At 42.4% G+C, this 12,972-nt stretch overlaps 1 pseudogene; it reads left to right on the top strand.

The window, feature by feature from the left end:
* Positions 1-349: 349 nt before the first annotated feature.
* Positions 350-1,623, top strand: LOC106840242 (actin, cytoplasmic 1 pseudogene; annotated as a pseudogene).
* The last annotated feature ends 11,349 nt before the right edge of the window (positions 1,624-12,972 follow it).

Raw genomic sequence — 12,972 nt, 5'->3', positions numbered from 1 at the left:
CAACCCAGTGGGAAGGGAGGAGTGGAGATAAATACCCTGACCTCACTCTCCACCAGTCATCCACCAGAGCCTCCCAGTGGCAAAACCCTACAGGAAGCCAAGGGCAGGGGAGGTCGCGGATGAAACTCCTGAGTCTGATTCTCCAGGGCACAAAGCAGGATAAAGAGAGGATCTTGGTGAGGAAACAGAAGATCCAGCTAAAGACCTGTGCTCCAATTCCAATTCTTCCTTTTACCGGCTGTGTTACTTTGGACAAGTAACTTCACTACTCTGAGCTCCAGTTTCTTTATCTTTAAAAAAAAGTAGAATAAGACCGCCGACACCACGTCCGCCCGGCGAGCAGAAGCCCCTCGCCCTTGCTGCTGCGCCGCCACCGCCGGTCTATACTGCCCGCAGCTAGCCATGGATGACGACATGGCCGCGCTCGTGGTCGACAACGGCTCCGGCATGTGCAAGGCCGGCTTCGCGGGCGACGACGCCCCTCACGCCGTCTTCCCCTCCATCGTGGGGCGCCCTGGGCACCAGGGCGTGATGGTGAGCATGGGCCAGAAGGACTCATACGTGGGCGACGAGGCCCAGAGCAAGAGGGGCATCCTGACCCTCAAGTACCCCATCGAGCAGGGCATCGTCACCAACTGGGACAACATGGAGAAGATCTGGCACCACACCTTCTACAACGAGCTGCGCGTGGCCCCCGAGGAGCACCCCGTGCTGCTGACCAAGGCCCCCCTGAACCCCAAGGCCAACCGCGAGAAGATGACCCAGATCATGTTCGAGACCTTCAACACCCCGGCCTTGTACGTGGCCATCCAGGCCATGCTGTCCCTGTACACCTCTGGACGCACCACCGACATCGTGATGGACTCCAGTGACGGGGTCACCCACACTGTGCCCATCTACGAGGGGTACGCCCTCACCCACGCCATCCTGCGTCTGGACCTGGCTGGCCGTGACCTGACGGTCTACCTCATTAAGATCCTCACGGAGCGTGGCTACAGCTTCACCACCACGGCCAAGCGGGAAATCGTGCGTGACATCAAGGAGAAGCTCTGCTATGTCGCCCTGGACTTCGAGCAGGAGATGGCCACCGCGGCCTCCAGCTCTTCGCTGGAGAAGAGCTACGAGCTGCCCCACGGCCAGGTCATCACCATTGGCAACAAGCGGTTCCGGGCCCCCGAGGCCCTCTTCCAGCCCTCCTTCCTGGGCATGGAATCCAGTGGCATCCACGAAACTACCTTCAACTCCATCATGAAGTGTGACGTCGACATCCGTAAGGACCTGTACGCCAACACAGTGCTGTCGGGTGGGACCACCATGTACCCAGGCATCGCCGACAGGATGCAGAAGGAGATCACCACCCTGGCTCCCAGCACCATGAAGATCAAGATCATCGTGCCCCCTGAGCGCAAGTACTCCGTATGGATCGGCGGCTCCATTCTGGCCTCATTGTCCGCCTTCCAGCAGATGTGGATCAGCAAGCAGGAGTACGACGAGTCTGGCCCCTCCATCGTCCACCGCAAATGCTTCTAGGCGGACTGTTAGTGCGATCCACCCTTTCTTGACAAAACCTAACTTGCGCATAAAACAAGATGAGATTGGCATGGCTTTATTTGGTTTTTTTGTTTGTTTTATTTATTTATTTATTTATTTTTGGCGCTTGACTCAAGATTTAAAAACTGGAACGGTGAAGGTAACAGCCGTCCATTGGAGCGAGCATCCCCAAAGTTCTACAATGTGGCCAAGGACTTTGATTGTACATTGTTCTTTTTTTAATAGTCATTCCAAATATCATGAGATGCATTGTTACAGGAAGTCCCTTGCCTTCCCAAAAGCCGCCCCGCGTCTCCCGAAGGAGAAGGGCCAGTCCTCGCCCAAGTCCACACAGGGCAGGGTGACAGCAATGCTTTTGTGTAAATTATGTAATCCAAATTTTTTTTAATCTTTGCCTTAATACTTGTTTTTTTGTTTTGTTTTATTTTGAATGGTCAGCCATTACGGCCCCTCTTTTTATCCCCCAACTTGAAATGTATGAAGGCTTTTGATCTCCCTGGGAGAGCTGAGGCGTGGAGGCAGCGAGGGCTTACCTGTACACTGACTTGAGACCAGTTCAATAAAGTGCACACCTTAAAGAAAAAAAAAAAAGTAGAATAAGACTTTTTGGTGTGAGTGTGCCATTGTGAGACTAAACAAGGTATTATGTATAAAGTGCTTTTCACAATGCCTGGCAGACTGTGCATACTCAATAAACAATACCTATGAGGCATTTTTGGTCTTATTGAAACCTCAGGTGCAGCCCCATGTCCTCTGTTAAACCTCTTTGGTTTTTCCTTTATTCTCTCCTTACAGGGTTTCTACAGCATTATAGTTGTATCAGGCAATGCTTTCTGTTGTTAGAACATTGTTATACTTAGAAAGACCTTTCTCACTTCCAGGGTAAAACATTCACTCTTGTTTTCTTCTGGTTTTACCCTTTTTGGAGGGTGTGAGGTGAGGAAGATTGCCCTGAGCTAACATCCATTGCCAATCTTCCCCTATGTGCTGGAAGAAGATTGGCCCTGAGATAACGACTGTGCCAATCTTCCTCTATTTTATGTGTAGGATGCCATCACAGCATGGCTTGATAAGCGGTGCATAGGTCCACACTCGGGATCCGAACCTGCAAACCCTGGGCTGCTGGAGCAGAGCGTGTGAACTTAACCACTACACCACCAGGCCAGCCCCTTCTGTTTGTAATTTTTATGTTTGAATCTTTTATCCTTCTGGAATTGACTTTGTCATCAGACAAAGTTTGCAAAAACAAGTGTACAGGCAGATTGCATACACCGGCCAGGAAGGTTGCATATGTGAATAGAAATGACTGGGTGGGGTTGAGGTCATGGTGATGAACTACACTGTGAAAACAGGTCCCTTTAAAGAGTAGTGACAATTCCACTCAAGCCACTTGTTCATGTAACAGAACAGTGATTATTTTTTAATTGGCATTTTTTTAAATTATGATAAAATATATTTGCACAATACAAAATCTACCATCTAAATTTACAGTGATCTTTTCAAAAATACAAATCAGATCATATCATCCCACCACCACAGTTTAAAGTCCACCTATGTTTTCTCTTCACACTTAGGAATAAAATCCAAATGCTCCTGCGGCTCCTCCGCGATCTGCTTGCCCCTGCCTCTGAGATCTAGAGGCTCTCACGTCCCTCTTGTGCCCACTCACTGAGCTCCAGCCACATCGACCGTCTTTCTCTTCCTGGAACCATCAGCTCTGTGCCCATCTCAAGTTCTCTGCGCTTCTGACTTCCTCTCCCCAGCCCATCAGCTCAAACATCACCTTCGCACGGAGGACTTCCTGAGCACCCTGTTTAAAATTCGGATGTTGATATAACATCTCCCGGTGTTGAAAGGTCAGAAATGAATCCAACTTTTTTACTGTGAACTTTTCAGGATAAACAGCACTGAGTCAGGCCACCAGTCTGTAGCTGCATAGCTCGACAGGAGCTAGAGCTCTGGGCTTTTGCCCCCAATTACTAGCCAGTGGCCCCGACTCTATTTTTTTTTTTTTAAAGATTTTATTTTTCCTTTTTCTCCCTAAAGCCCTCTGGTACATAGTTGTATATTTTCAGTTGTGAGTCCTTCTAATTGTGGCATGTGGGATGCTGCCTCAGCATGGCTTAATGAGCGGTGACATGCCCGCGCCCAGGATCTGAACAGGTGAAACCCTGCGCCCCAAAGCAGAGAGTGCAAACAACCACTCAACCACGGGGCCGGCCCCCCAACCCTATTTTTTTAATAATCCACCACTACTGAATTGAAATGCCACCTTGAGCATCTTCTAAATTCCCCTACTTTTGGGGGGTTTATTTCTGGACTCAGTTTTTCTATTCCTACTCTAGCCCCAAAATATTTAGACTACTTCAGTTTCATAATACATTTTAATTCCTGACAGTATAATAATATCTCACAAACTTCCTCACACTTTTCTTGGCTATTTCACATGGCTTCTTTTCTACAGGAAGTTTAGCACTATTTTGTCAAATTCCTCCTAGAAATCCTGTTTGCGTTTTGATTGGGATCATAATGAATATAGAGTTAAATATGGGAAGATTGGTGTAATTATAAAGTTTAATCATTTTATGAAAAATCAGTATATCTTTTTACTTATTCAACTTTTGTTTAATAAATCTCATTAGAGTTTCAGGGTTGTTTTCATACAGGTCCTACACATCTCTTGCCATGTTTATTTATGGATATTTTCTCTTCTTTGTTGTTATTATGAATGAAAGTTTTTCTTCCGTTACATTTTCTAACTGGTCATTGTTCATATAAAAGACAACTATTGATGTTTATAGTCTGATTTTTTTTAACGAGCCATTTTGCTAAATTCTTCTTTAGTTGTTAATGGCTGTTTAAGTGCTTCTCTTAGTTTTCCCAGATTTACAGTCCTATCTAAAAATCGTTATTTTGCAACTCCCTTTTCAATATGTGTGCTTTTTTCCAATCTGTACATCATTGTCTCCAAAATAATGTTGAATAATTGTGGGGATAGTGGGCATCCGTTTCTTACTCCTGACTTTAACAAGAATGCTTGTTTAATTTTTAAGTGTGATGTTAGGGAAGGAAGTGCCCCACTCTTCTGAATTTAAATCAGGACTAGGCATTGCATTTTGTCAACTGTGCTTCATGCAGCATCTATTGAGATAATTCCAAGGAGGATTGTCCTGGCTGGACCTCCCCTGCTGCAAGACCACCCCCTGAACTCGATCAGGAGCACCTCCCGAGCTCCAGGCCACCGAAGCTAAGCCTGCTCATGGCTGGACAGCCCTCCCACGGCTGTGACGTGGCCTCAGAAGATTTAAGGGAAGCCCCTAAACTTCCATCTGTCCCTGGTAAGACACCCCACCCCTGTCATGATGACATTGCCTGGCAGACCTATCCCCAAAGGGGGCCACATGTAGAACAAACTGATAATACATCTTCCCCTAAAGACTTTCAGAACGAATCTCATCAGGCCCCATAACCCTGTTCACCTGCCTTCCCAACCTGCTCATATCCCCACATGAAAACGTCCCAATCCAGATGCTGCTCAGTCTCCCACCTCTCCATACCCACAAGACCCTTCCACGTATGCTCCGGAACTCATTATCTTTGGAAAACTCCAACAGAGGATGCTTGAGCTCTTCTCTGAAAGCTCTATCATATCCTTCTTCATTGCATTCTGGCTCATCCTTGGACTGCTTCCCAGGAATGTCCCCAAATGGTGGCTGCTGATGCTTCCACAACCCACCTACCACAGTCTGGAGTGTGGAAAGAGTTCTTCTTGCTCTCCCAGGCCACCATGCCTCCATCCTTCCTCTACATCTCTAACTCCTTTGAAATACATGGTATCTGTCTGTCCCCTGTTCATTTACCTGTCGACCATCCTGTCACTTCACTGGAATGATTCCTTTGCTGTGGCTGTCATTGTTCTTAGTCACATCATCATCCACATACGTCATTCATCCAACACCCAGCCTTTTCACATCCTTGAACTCTCGTCTTCCAATAAAGTGCAGAGTTTTTCTGCAATTTCACTCGTGCCCTAGACTTTGTCATCTCCAATAATTGCACCACCTTCCCACTCTCAGAATGCCAGCGACTACCCTTCCACTCACTCACTCTACCACCTCTACTCCAAAGTTACTGGAATCTCATCAATAACTTCTATGCATTGGCTTCTCATATTTTTCCTCTGAAACATCCTCCCATTATCTCTTGTCCTCTCCTTCCTTATTTCCAAGCTTAGATTCCAAATTGCATCACTACAATCTCTCCCTTGCATATACCCTCAACTCCCTTGCTCTCCTCCTCTGTCAAATTCGCCTGGAAAATCCCCAATTCTCTCCTCACTTGCATGGAAGCAGTAAGATATGGCTACTCAAAAATTTTGCTCCATTTCCTTAATTCCTTACGCCACTCTCCAAGATGACTATTTCACATCATGGCACAGATAGTCATCCCCTAATACCTGTAATGGCTCTGGTAATAGAATCTTTAGTTGAACATATGGCTGCCCAGAAGTAAGACTACATTTCTCAATTTTCCTTGCAGCTAGGTATGGGCCTGTGGCCAAATTTTGCCCAGTGGAATTTTCATGAGCAAGTTTTGGAAACTTTTGTTAAAAGACTGCAGACACCCAAGCAGTTTGCCCCTTCTCTCTTCTTCATTCTGTTACTTGGAACAGGGATGTGACACAGACTATGAGGATGAGGGCCATGGCTCAGGAACGGTGGAGTGGAAAGCTGGAAAGAAGCTTGAACCCCAAGAACTCCACAGAGTAGGGCACCCACATTAGTGTGGGGAGCATACTTCCAAATTTCTAACATATTTAAGCCACTGTTATTTCGAGTGTCTGTTACTCATAGAAGAATAAAATCTTAACCAATACACACTCTCTCCTTAAACCTCCAACACTCCCTTCTTACCCTTTACTTTCAACTGATGATGATCTTGATTCTTATTTCTCTGAGAAAATAGACACAATCAAAACAATTTCCACATCCGCCCTCCACCAAATCCACCAACCTACCCGTATCTGTGGGTACATCCTGCGCCATCCCTTTGTTGACAGTGGATGAACCAAGCTGTTTCTGTTCCTCCACTAATGCCCTGGAACCTACCTCTCTGGCCTACTCAAGGATTTTGTTCCTCCAGTTAGCCTTCTCTCTCTTGCATCATCAACGTTTCATGTTTTAAAGGATCACTCCAAATGACATAAAAAAGGCCTCGCTTATTCTCGAACTTAAAAAAATACAAAACAGAAAATTCCACTGACATAGCACTTTTCAGCCTTTTTTCTCTGTTGCTTTATAGTAAAACCCCTTGCTTAATGGGTGTCTGTTCTCAAAGTCTCTCCTCCCATTCTTTCTTGAACATCATTCCACCAGGCTCTCATCTCCATGATACATGAAAACTCTCTTGTCAAGATGGCCACAACCTCCCCTTTCCCAAATCAACAGTCACTTCTCAGTCCTCATGTCACCTGACATCTCAGCAGCAATCAGCACAGTTAACAACTCCATCTTTAGACGTTGTCTTCACTTCGTTTTAGGGACACTATTCTTTTTTAATTTCTTCCTGCTTCACGGGTTGCTCCTTCTCCATCTCTTTCCTGGTTCTTCCCCATTTCCCCGACCTCTAAGTGATTGCATACTGTTGGACTCAGGCAACAGATCTCTTCTAATCTCGTCCAGTTCTGTGGCTTTAATTACTGTTTGTATTCTCCTTTCACTTCTGTAGGTCTGACCTCTTTCCTGAACTCAACTGTCTATGCCACATCTCCAACTGAATGACTAATAAACATTTCAAACTTAACACAGCTAAAATCAAATTCTTGAAAATACTGGACTCATGTAAGGAGGAAAAATCAGGCTGGCCTTAGATAGACATGTCCATGTGGACACTGAGTACTCTTCCCCTAGGCAGGACCATCCTAATAAATGGTTCCTCCATTCACCTAACTGCCTGGACCCAAAATCCTTGAGGTCGTTCTTGACTCCTCTTTCTCTCTCTCTCTCTTTTTCATTCTTGACTCTTGTTGACTCCCCATCCAAACTTTCAGCAATTCCTGTCAACTCTACTTTAAGAATGAGGCCAGAAACTAATTACTTTCCCACCTTCATCACTACTACCTTTCTCCAAGCCATCAATATCCCTTGTTGGGACAACTGCACAGACCATAACTATTCCATCCCCGGCTATCTCTCTGACCTTACCACTCTGCCCATCTCCCACTCTGCTCTAGCCACACAGCCTCCTTGCTGGCCCTCCAACCTGCCAAACATGCTCCTGCTGTAGAGCCTTTGCACATGTGGCCCCGATGCCTGAAATGTTCTTGTCCCTGATGTTCTCATTTCCCTCCCTCACTTCACTTAGGTATCTGTTCAAAAGGCACCTTGTCAGAGACGCTTCCCCTGATCATCCTATCCAAAATAGCATCCCAGTCCCCTCCATCATTCTCTATCCCTTACATTGTTTTACTTTTCCTTGTAGCATTTGTCACCGACTGAGGTTATATTCTTTATGTATTCATTTCTTTGTTTATTGTATGTCTCTCCTCACTGAAAATGTAAGCTGCGCAAAAACAGGGACTTTGCCCCCTCCCTCCTGCTTATCTCCAGCACCTAGGACAGTGCCTGAAAATGGAGGCATCAAGAATGTCCCTTCTTCCTTTTATTCTTCGAACTAAGAACCATGTGGGCAGAACTCAGCCTCAGCAACAGGTAGCTGGGGGCAGGATGAGCAGTGATGTCCAGCCCCAAATGAGAAGATAGCCCTCTGACTGGGAGCCAGGACAAGGAGCCCTGTGATCTTGGCTGCACAGTCCAGAGTGGAGTTGCCATCTCCCTGGGCGGGGAGGAGGGAGTGAATCTTGGTTGAAATACCAAGACTCTTATTTTTCTTACAGAGTCTTAGCAGATTTTCTTGAATAAATGTTCCTTCATTTGCTGTATGCCCTCAGGCCCATTTCCAGAGACTTTAGATGTTTTTTTGTTTTTTAAAATAATTTTCACCAGTTTTATGGGGGACAGCTCTGTGGACCTCCTCACTCTGTGTTGTCAGAAGTGAAACATATTCCAAATAGGTCGTCTTGCTTTTATCACATGATCCTGCCAGCTATTTCCTTGTTAATTTTCTTTTATAATTCAGGTGTAGACAGGTGAGTTCATCACAGTCTTCAGTGTATCATCATCGCACTGTCATCAGAGCAGGACCCCTCTAGTGTGATATATTTTTCAAAATTTATGTCCTTTAATTCCAATTCCTTACTCCCATTCCAGTTCCGACCTCACAGGCAGCAAGAGAATTGTGTTTATTAAGTATTTTTTGTCCTTTGTGTCATGTAAAATGTGTATTGCATTATATATCATCTTCTTTTTCTTTTTCTCACTTAGCACTGTTTTTAGGGTCTATCCATGAATATATCCAGCTTGCTGCTTTTAAACACTGCATGGCACTCTATGGTGTCCACCCACCCCCTCATACCTGCCCACACTCCCGGCAGTGGACACCTAGATTGCCTTCAACTCTCCCACCACAAATAGCGTTGCAATGGAGATCTTTACTTGTCATCTTATGGATCTGTGTAAGAATCTATTGCTGATATATTCCGCAAGTGCTGGACATAGAATTTGCTTGTATGTAATTTGCCTGAGTATGTCCAGACTGCTCTTCAGAATGGCTGCGCCTCTCTACAGCCCTCCAGCCATACACAAAGATGTTGATAGCCTCACCTTCCCACCAACGCTTGACATTTTCCTAATTTCACCAGTCTAACAGATATAAAGTAATATGTCATTGTTTAGTTTGCATTTCTTTGATCACTAATTGACTTTAGCATCTCTTGGTATGCTTATTAATCTTTAGAGTTTTTTTCTCTGTAAATTGCCTATTCATATCCTTACAGCTAATATTTTTTGTATGTAGTATGTATTTGGTACTATGTTAAATGCTTTATATTTTCTATGTCAGTTAATTCTCATAACAATCCTGCAAAGCAAGTAATATTACCAGCTCCCTTTTTATCAAGAATGAAACTGTGATTCAGAAAGTTTTAATAACTCTCCCAATGTCATAGACATTTAATTGGCTGCTGAGTCATGACTCAAACCCAAGTGTCTTTGGCTCTCAAACTCCTGTTCTTAATCACCACTCTATACTCTCTGCCCAGCAGAGGCACCCCGCATTGACAGATGCCTGGGCAAGGCAGTGGAGTCTTTCTTGGGTGATTTGAATGCACTCATTTCTTTAATAACTACTTATCAACCACATGACCAGTGTTGGGAGTAGAGAAATAAATAAGGCAGAAAAGTTCCTACTCTCATAAAGCTTATGGTGTAATGGGGAGACATACTAAATAAATATGTAATGATTTATGAATTACAATTGTGGTAAGAGTTATTAAGAAGTATAGGTGGACCTCATCAGTCAGGATTTTCCAAAAGAGTGGCATTTAAACTAAGATGAAGGAAGAGAGAAGGTGGTATAGTCAGAGTCCACGTGAGTAGAAGCCCCAAGTCAACAGGAGCCATCAGAGACAGAGATGCAGAGGAGACAGAGGAAGGAAGAACTCTTGAGATTGCTGCTGCTGCTGATAGTTTTTATTGATGCAACCACCTTAGAGAACAATTTGACAATATCTAGTAAAGCTGAAAAGTACAGACTCTATAGTCCAGCAATTGATTTTTCTACCCATAAACCCTAAAGACACTTTCACACACACATACAAGAATGTCACTGCAGCGTTGCTTGTAATAGTAAAAAGTTGGGGGAAAAAACCCAATGTTCATCTGTAGAGGAATGGATAAATTGTAGTATAGTCACACTCAACAGAATACAATAGTTAAAAGAATGAGATAGATCCATGTGTATTGACATGAAACCATCTAAAAAGCATAAATAGATACATACAATATAAAGATTTATACAGATCTTAAAAGCTCAAAGCAATATTACATTTATTTTTTGTAGATATATTTTGAGTAGAAAATGTATAAAAACAAGGGCTGGAAGCATACAGAGAAAATTTACTGTAGGTGTTTTCTCTGAAAGGGAGGATGAGGAATGGAAGGGAAATGAGAAAAAGGAAACTTTAGTTTTATCTGTATTGTTCTATTTATTTTATTTTTAAAAATTTAAAGCAAAAAATACAAAATGTTAACATTTAAAAATTGTGCATGGTGGGTACACCAATGTTAGTTTTATTTTCTGGACATTAAAAATTTTTCAACATTTTAAAAGAAAAAAATGCCAACAAAAACAAAATGCCCGGTTTAGCCTGTTTAAAATGGCATAACATTTAAAATGTTAACACTCTATATTGAAGAGACCACAAGAACATCTGTTTCCAATAGAAATTCTATTGCTATTGATGAAAACTTTTTATAGGACAAGGCATTGAACTTGGAGAATTTTCAATCATTGGAGTAATCTTCAACATTTGTTAGGCTCTTTCAGGTTTCAAAACTGATATTTAGGCTACTCAATGACTGTAGTTTATTGTGCTCGAGAAAGGAAGTAGGAATAACTCATTTAGTAGATTTGAATATAACACAGCTGTAGCCCCCCAGTTACAGGGTCATCCTCCAGAAGTCAGCATCTATTACTCCCTCCACCACCGTTAGGCTGTTATGACAACCAGGATCCACTCTTCTAGTAGGATTAGCCCTTGACCTGTTGCTTTAAAATAGAACAATAGGGAGAACTATTTATATGAGTCTTAAGAAATTTTATTGATAAAGCATTCACCATGGCATGAAAGTTGGACAACAAGTGGGGCCAGGTTGGACTCAGAGAAGGAAAGTTAGCAATGATTTTCAAGCATGAATATTCCAGCAGCTTCTTTAGTGTCCTTCCCACACCATGCACTGCCTCCCACAAGATACAGCACATGCTATCCTATCTCATGTGTGTGATCCATTCGTCGATGTGTCAAGATTGGTAATGCCCTCTGAAGACCCCAACTTATTTAAAATTGATGTGAACCTGGATCTGAGTTTCTATTGGACGGATTTGAAAAGTTACAGGTATTCTAAAGTAATTAGCTAGAAATAAAAAGAGAAGAAAAGAAAAATCATTATCAAATATGTAGTCATTCATAGCTATTTTGTTTTGAAGAGATAAAGTTGGTGGTTGGCAGAAAACTTGACAAAAATTTGGTCCAGCAATTCAATTTCTATCCATAAGGCCTAAAGACACTGCCACACACACTGTGACAGTTGTCTCTCAATAGCCTCGTAAACTGAATTTGGTGGAACTATTGATTTATTTTGATGTTCTGGGTCAGTTTATATAGTGCAAAGATTATATGTTTCTTGAAAGTTGAAAGTATTCATTGGTAAAACTACTCAGCTGGAGAAACTTCATTTCTGAGAAAACAATCCATTGATCAAGACTTCTTGAAAAATTGCAATGTTTATATATGTTATTCTGAAATAATTATAAAAGTCAATAATTTTAATTTTTCCTATGGATTTGAGTTATTTAGGATATAGCTTTTTAAATAGTTTTGAAGCTTATAAGTTTCTTTTGTATAATGAATTCCTTATTCCTGAATTTACATTTTTGTTCCACCTTAATCAACATCCTCAAGTAGTTTTTCCAATGAAGAATATTATTAATATTGTTAATAATAACTAGCATTTTTAGAGCTGATAGATGTGCAAAACACATTCTTCTAAATGCTTTATGTGGATTATATCTTTCAAGATTCAAATTAACTCTATATGATATTGAAATTCTATATAAAGCACTTAACATTATTAGTGCCCATATTTTGTGTAATTTACAAGACCTTTAATATCTGAGAACATAGACAACAACAGGCCAGCAAATAACTCTTGAGACAGCAACATTTTCCACCTAGAAGTCCAAATAGAAATTTCCTTGTTGGTTTTAGTATTTAGTGTTGCCAAGAAGAAGTTAAAGGTCAACAGGACTTTTGTCTCTTGGCAGCAGCCTGTTCATTGCTGTCGATGGTGGTGGTGGTTTGTGTTGTTCTGTTTTCCTGCTGGTCTGCTTATGGCAGTGGCATGGTGCACTTCCATTATCATTGCCTGAAACAGAGTGAGCCCTTGTGATCTGCATATTCAAATGTTTCTTCATTTATAGAAAGTTTTCTTCAATTCTGCCTCGTTTATTGCTTCTGTTCCACTTAATGTTGATTGTACCTTGAAGATACCTGGAGAGTTTCGTTCTGTCTTCCACATCTATGCTATTCTCTTTAAGCTTTCTCTGCAATAGAGAAGAGTTTCAAAAAAAATTATAAGTATTGCTGTTTTAATTTTCCACAAAGTCAGATCTGCTCTTCATTGTTTTGAATGGGATTTTAATTTTTCTATTCCAATTCTAGTATCTTTGGAATCTTCCCTTAATTCAGCCTGTTTTCTTTTTGGCACATAGCCTTATTTAATCTTCTCATCCAAACTTGCTCTC

The sequence above is a fragment of the Equus asinus genome, chromosome 20 (assembly GCF_041296235.1).
Source record: "Equus asinus isolate D_3611 breed Donkey chromosome 20, EquAss-T2T_v2, whole genome shotgun sequence".
In the NCBI taxonomy this organism is placed as follows: Eukaryota; Metazoa; Chordata; class Mammalia; order Perissodactyla; family Equidae; genus Equus; species Equus asinus.
The sequence above is the reverse complement of the archived record's forward strand: the minus strand, read 5'-3'. Positions and strand labels throughout refer to the sequence as shown.